This window comes from Mandrillus leucophaeus, unplaced genomic scaffold (genome assembly GCF_000951045.1).
Source record: "Mandrillus leucophaeus isolate KB7577 unplaced genomic scaffold, Mleu.le_1.0 Scaffold1566, whole genome shotgun sequence".
Classification (NCBI taxonomy): domain Eukaryota; kingdom Metazoa; phylum Chordata; class Mammalia; order Primates; family Cercopithecidae; genus Mandrillus; species Mandrillus leucophaeus.
Window position 1 is genome coordinate 207225 of NW_012101550.1, and position 7019 is coordinate 214243.

General features: G+C 36.4%; 1 protein-coding gene across 1 annotated transcript in view; it reads left to right on the forward strand.

Moving 5' to 3' along the window:
• Window positions 1-7019, forward strand: part of GRID2 (glutamate receptor, ionotropic, delta 2) — a gene marked incomplete at its 5' end in the record, with an annotated part of 361187 nt that overhangs the window by 196814 nt on the left and 157354 nt on the right. The window lies entirely within an intron of this gene.

Genomic DNA, 7019 nt, shown 5'->3' on the forward strand with positions numbered 1-7019 from the left:
GAAGGACACTCTTCTTGTCTCACACTTTGAAAATGATTTTATGACAGTCCAACATTTTAGCCATTAATAGTCATCTTGTAGTCATGTGTCTAAAGAAGCTAGTTATCTCCTTCCATCTCTATTAAGTAAAAACCCTCAAATTTTTCTGCACATTTTGAGGTAACTGAAAAGTGACCAAAAATTTTAATTATGAAAGCTTTCATATCACAGGTAAGCAGTGTTATACACAAGCTGTGCAGTTCATTTTGCAGGTAAGATCTTTTAATTGTCTTTGATAAGAAGTTTATAGACTAAGAGCAGGCACAGTGGTTCTGGCCTGTAATTTCAGCACTTTGGGAAGCCATGGCACGTGGATCACTTGAAGCCAGGAGTTCGAGACCAGCCTGGCTAACATGGCAAAACCCTGTTTCTACCAAAAATAATACAAAAATTAGACAAATGTGGTGGCCGCACACCTGTAGTCCCAGCTACTCAGGAGGTTGAGGCAGGAAAATGGCTTGAACCCTGGAGGTGGAGGCTGTGGTGGTCTGAGACGAGCTACTGCACTGTATAGCCTGGGCAACAGAATGAGACTCTGTCTTTAAAAAACAAAAAAAAAAAAAAGGTTTATAGACTAAACAAAACTTGCTTAAATGTACACTTGCAATGTCTATAGAATTTGCAGATAGAGGGCAAGTATCTGGACAAAATATCAGTAGACTTTTGCTTTATGTTTTCTGTGGTTTTATTAAAATATTCATAAAAATCAAGAAGATGATTTGAAACTCCATTTTTAAAGTAAAAGTACCTAACTGCTAGAAGAATCAGTTTTTGTTGCCATTATTTGGCATGTAACTTTACTGTAGAAAACATGCTCATTCAAGTAAGATCTGAAAGAATCAGCTCTATACAGTAAGAGGCCAACACATCTGTTAGCAAACTTTTGTCCTTTTGTTTTCCCACAGAACATTTTATTTGAAACCTTGTAATAAGGAAAAGTAGCTTCATTCCGTTTTATAGAGCTATCAGGGGAACCGCACAATAGTTATGTTTCTTCATGTGGCATGCCCAAACTAACTCAGTAGCCACTGTTTTTAACTGTGCATTGGTGTCTTTGGGGAGACACAGAAACTTTTGATTGATTTAGAAGTATTCCCTGTCTTATTCCAAACTATGAGATTCAGTCTACATATGTGTTTTCACATCCTTTTCTCCATCATACCCAATTGCAAATTTCTTTTCTGCAGATTGTGCAGTAGTTTGTTTTGGTTATTTGCCTCTTTGATCCAGTTATTTATGTCCTTCCATTTGTAATAAGATAACATTGTCATTTAGCCTTATTTTTCAGCGATATTCAGGTCATGCTGGCGTTGGTATTATAATCGTTCTCATATTTATTATCTGAACTCTCAGAAAAAAACAGTATTGAAAGTTAAATTAACATTATCTTGGTATCGAGATGATACCAAGAAAACCGTCAATCCACAGACAAAGGACTATTAATACCCATGATTACAATGTGCTTAAGTAACACACTTAAGCCTCAGCACTCGCATGGTGCAACAAGGGATGATTCATTATTGTGAACAGCAAATCACAGTTGCCAACATCAGCAGTCAGGAGGAAAAACAGTGACAGCAACTGTGGGAAACAGATAATCTATGCCATATCCATCTGCTACAAACACAGTGTTGCTTTCAACTGCTATTTTTTGAGCTGCTGTATGGGTTTGATACTACCCCTCCCTAACCTTCTGTACCCATTGCCAAAATCCTGGATTTGTTGCCTCGCTGAAAGGTCCTCATGACATGGGGCTTTTGTGCTATGACTAGGCATTGGAGGCAAATCTGGGCAGTTGTCATCCTAGCTCTTCCTATTAAGCTTACATTTATGAGCATTTCCTTCAATTCATCTATTCAATACTTTGGTTGAGAAATTGGGGCTGGATTATTTGTTTGTAGCCTCAAAGATTTTTTTGGTCTCACTTGAATCCAGTTAAGTGCTCTTTTTACTTTTCTGTTAGAATTGTAATCTTCCACACTGCTGTTTCCCTGGAGTGTATTCTACTTGTTGTAATTCATTTTTCCCTTTCCAACTGTGGAACTCACTACATGGATTATTCTTTTTTGTTTGTCAGCTCATGAGGATTCAGGTCTAGTTGTTGAAGTAGCCTAGGAACTGGCAGTCTTGCTAATTGTAGAAGGTAAAATATCCTCTCTTCCTGTGGACCAGAACAAACAAGGTGACTCAATTCCCCTCCTGAGACACACAGAAGCTGCTAAGGGCTCTCCAGTCTTCTGGTCTGTCCCAAGCCCCAAGGCTCCAGGACAGGGAGGTCTCTGTCCATCCATTCACCTGCGTCCTGGCCAGTTTAAAGGCAACAGAACATGTATATTCATGGGAACCAATATCTAAGGAAGGAAGTCAGGAGAACTTGGGAGCCACAGATCTCTGTGAACCAAGCTTTCCTCAAACTGAGTTTCTTCGTTGCCTTCCCTGCAGGTTGTACTTGTTTTCGCAGACACGCCCAGCCTGAAGGAGAGAATCACCAGTTCTTTTCCCACATGCAGTTACCTAGAGCCCCAACCTTTCTAACCTTCTGTCTTCCAGAACCCAGTAGCCATTTGTTTCAGGAAAAAGTTGGCAGTGGAAGGGAAAGAAGCTACATTCAGTTTTCTATTTTCCTAGAATGCTTTTAAAAACTTTAAAAAATAGATTTAGTATTCTGATAATCTCAAAAAGAACAGGCAAGAGATAAGATTTAGAGGTGGGCATAACACTTCTTTTCTAGGTTAAAAAATTGATTTTTTTAAAAAAAGTTGATGTTTGTTTATTTTAAATATATTCCTAGATTATTTATGAAAGTTTGTGCCCCATGATGACTATGTGAGAGCACAAATTAAAATTTCAACAAAATAGCAGGTAAGTTATCATAGGCCAACCATTAAGGTAGCAGTCAACAAAACCGTATATATTTTAAAGTCAGTCTTCAGTGCTTAAACTTGTTTGATCATGATTTATTGTGCTGTATAAATTCAGAAGAATTGATGAATACTGCTAAGTTATTAATTTGCCCAAAGTGTGAGAGGCTACCACCTAAACCATGTGTTATAAATATTAAAGCCATCCCATCTTTAGGACTTATGTGGGCAATGAATTATAAGGACCTCTGCAAATCGATTCTGGGTTAATCATAACTCTTTGCGCCTATGATTCACAATCACGTTATCCCCCACTGACCATTAGTTAAAATTGGAAAGAAGTTTGGAGCTTAGTGGGCAAGGTTAGAATTTATTTCTCTCACATTATTCTCAGGCCTTTTCATTTCTATTTGATGAGGAAAAATAACAGATTTTCATTCTTCAACCTTTATTTTAATTTTCAAAAGCTCTGCTTTGTTTCATTCCTAAGAATCAGAAATGCTAAGAGAGCAATGGCTACAAAATCAACAGGCCTCGAGGGTTCAGAGTCATATAAACCAAATACTCATTTTTTCCAATGATCTTAAGAAGTAAGCAAACTTTTTCTTAAAAGCCCAATTTTTTTTATCTTAATAGCATGACCGTATAGAACTGAGGAAATTGCATGCTTTCTGTGGCCCTGGCCATAAACTACATAGCATTATGTTTCTTTACATAACTGTTGTTTCTCAAACTCCATAGGCTATACCTTACAGGCAAAGGCTACTCTATCTCACATGCTTTTGTATTCCTATGGAGAATCTCCCAGAAATTTATATTTAATGTAGTGCAAAGAGTATAGGAAGATAGCCTTGATCTCACATTCCAAATCTACCACAAATCATTGGTATGACTTGGAGCGAGTCACAATTACCTCACCTGTGAATTAGATATCGTATCAGCTGTCTCACAGTGTTGTAAAGAACAAATAAATACGTGTGAAAATGGCATTTTTAGCAGTTGAAAAATGTTTGGTAAGTGTTATCTATTATCATAAGAAATAAATGGAGGACAGAGGGAGGATATTCTTTCTTTAGCAAAGGAAATTCCTATCTAACCCTTTTGGTTTAAATGTCACTTTTCCATAATTGTTCCCACTGAATGCTTTTTAATAAGAAAGGATCATCATTTCTGCGTCTCTCTGAAGCTGTCGATTTTGAAGTGAGCTTTTAACAAATTTGCTAAATTAAAGATTCATGTGAGAAAGAATATTGTCCTCCCGATTCAAATCAAGATTGGTGGGATAACAGGTAGAGATAAGTTTGTTTGTGGCATGGACATCTGTAGTTAGTACAGGAGACTGCTACCTAATGAATTAAAAAGCAAAGTGCTTTCAGCATCAGCTCGTGATGGAGATGTCAGAACAGGAGCATACAATACATGAGTAATCTATAAACAAATAGAAATGTGTCATAATCCCTAACATGTTGAGGAACACAGGTGCAGGTTTTGAAAATGCACTTTCCCATCCTTCACTTTATGTGGCAAGAAATGCAGATATTTGAGAAAATAACATTGAATGTTTACAGTTCTTCCCCTGACAAATGGAAAATTTCAAAAACCTTTAGGTTAGAGGAGTGTGCATAAACGAGAAATGGTCTCCAAAGCATATCTATGTTTTTAATTGGTTAGGTACTATTCATAAGGAATTTAAATATTTGGGGCTTTCTTATACAGCTATTTCAGTTACCAGAATATTTGAGACTTGTCCTGATTCCTTCCAATAAAAGTTAATTTCAGTTTTTTTTTTACCACTTTAAACAAAAGCTGTCTGTATGATCCTTACCATAATAGGATTCGTGTTACAACAATTTAGTACTTGAATTATCTCCACTACTGAGTTGTAAGCAGCTTGACGATGGGGGCCCAAGTCTTACCTTTATATTCCTTATAAACTTAACCTTCAGAATTTTAGAGTTAATGTGTAATGATTGTTAGTAAAATTGACTTTAAAGAACAACTGCTATAGAAATAATATAGAAATGGGAACAAAACCTAGCTCCTAGTGTTATCTGGAAAGTGAGAAATTTATCACCGGGAGGCTGTTGGTATCTCAGGCACTATTATGAGGACACAGATGCTAAGCCTCAATCGTTACCAATGTCAGTCAATAACCATAGCATCCTAGCATCTCTACTTTGGGGTCTGGAGACTGAAAACACTAGAGGTGGATATCACTTTGGATTATTTTTCCTTCCTCAAAATGAGACCTGAAATATGCTGACATGAAGCTCCCAGATTCAGTTTTGCTTTCTTCTGTTTAACCTATTATGAGGGACTCTGCTGGTGTGGAATTCATTAGCAAATAAATCAATGGCATGTGATTCAGTTACCTACCTAAACAGGGCCTCAAGAACAGGGCTAGTTAAAAATTTTTAAGAAAACTCCATTACCTAGTCAGATGGATTGAAAATTTTTAGACCATTTCTTCAGTTATTATTCTGTTGAAAAGTGAGTTTAGGCTTTGTTGATGAGTATTTTATAGAGTTTTAATTTGATGGTTAAAAACCATTCAAAAGGCAGTGATTATATGTTTTAATTGATGAAAAAGGCCAGGGCCATTTTTAAAAGCTAAAATAGTTTGGGTTACTATGCAACATTTCGTTGCCATTGCTACAGGCTATAATCACACTGTCTTAATGATTCTCTTTTTTAAAAATCCATTCATAATGCTTTGGAACATTGGTATTGCAAGAGACAGCATATATAATGGCAAAGATAATGTTACTATACATTTAAGTAGAGCTCTACAGTTCACAAAGCTTGACAACAAAGCTAGAAAACTTTTCTAACAGCAAAGCAATATGTCCCCTGCTGGGGAGGTCCCTTGAGGTTTGTAAAGAAGCTGCCAGGGGATCCAGGAGGCCAAACTAACAGTTTAAAACAGAAGATAATCACAAAAAATCAAAGTAGGTTGTTAGAGGAAGCTTCAAGGTCACTGCTACTCCCAATCACTGTAAATTTAGACCTAGGGAGCTAAAAGCAGATCTGCAAGTTGGTTGCAAAGGATCAGAGAAAAGAGGGAAACTATAGGATAACTCTGTGGGTGAGAAATCAATGTAGAGGAAACCTATACAAGTGTTTTTCCTTCTCTCACACCGAGACTCCAAGCATCTCCTAGTTTATAATTATATCAAACCCCACGTATATAAAATTGTTTCTGATGATATTACTCATATTTTTAATCATCAGCATCATTAGTAATAAAAAAGCAGTGTGTATAGGCTGTCAGGATTGTTAAAATGCATACTCCCAGGCCTTAAACATCAAACATCATCATGCAGTAAGTTTGGGATTAGATCTAGAATCTACATATCTAACACAAAAATCCCCTAGTAATTCTAATGGTGGTGGTCTTAGCATCACATTGTGAGAAACACTAACCGATAGTACCTAAACTAGGATCTAGGGTACCACAGACACTCCATGAGTAATACTTGCATTACATGCTTTCTTTAGGGAAAAAACTTTTGTCTGTTTCAATACGTCATGGTTTGGTTGGGGTTCACCTCAACAAAAGACAGTAAGTATCCACTGAGCACAGTTAACTGGACTGAAGGGTTTAGGCCATTCATTGTTTCATACAAAACTTTTTACTGGGTATCCAATGTTGGTGGGATCTAAGCAAATGTATTTAAAAGGCAACAATTAAATGTTTCTTTTATATTTACTTCCTTTACTTTTATGTTTAGATATTCCATTCTTTTTTCAGTACTAAAAGAAGTCTCACATGTTCTTCTAGTTTTTCTTTTCTTAAAACTTTGTGTTTTAAAAATTATATTTAATTTATTACACTACAGACATTTATTTTATCTGGTGTGACGTAGTGCTCTGATATTGACATTTTTGCAATTATCACCAGTCCCAGTCACATTTTTTGAATATTTCATATTTGCCACACTGATTTGATTTATTGACTTTCTAATGCAGTCTTATTTTTAAAGAGAGGTAAAAGTTTTATGATGGCAGAGGATTCTTTTATTGTTATTATTATACTTAAGTTCTGGGATACATGTGCAGAACGTGCAGGTTTGTTACATAGGTATACACGTGCCATGATGGTTTGCTGCACCCATCAAC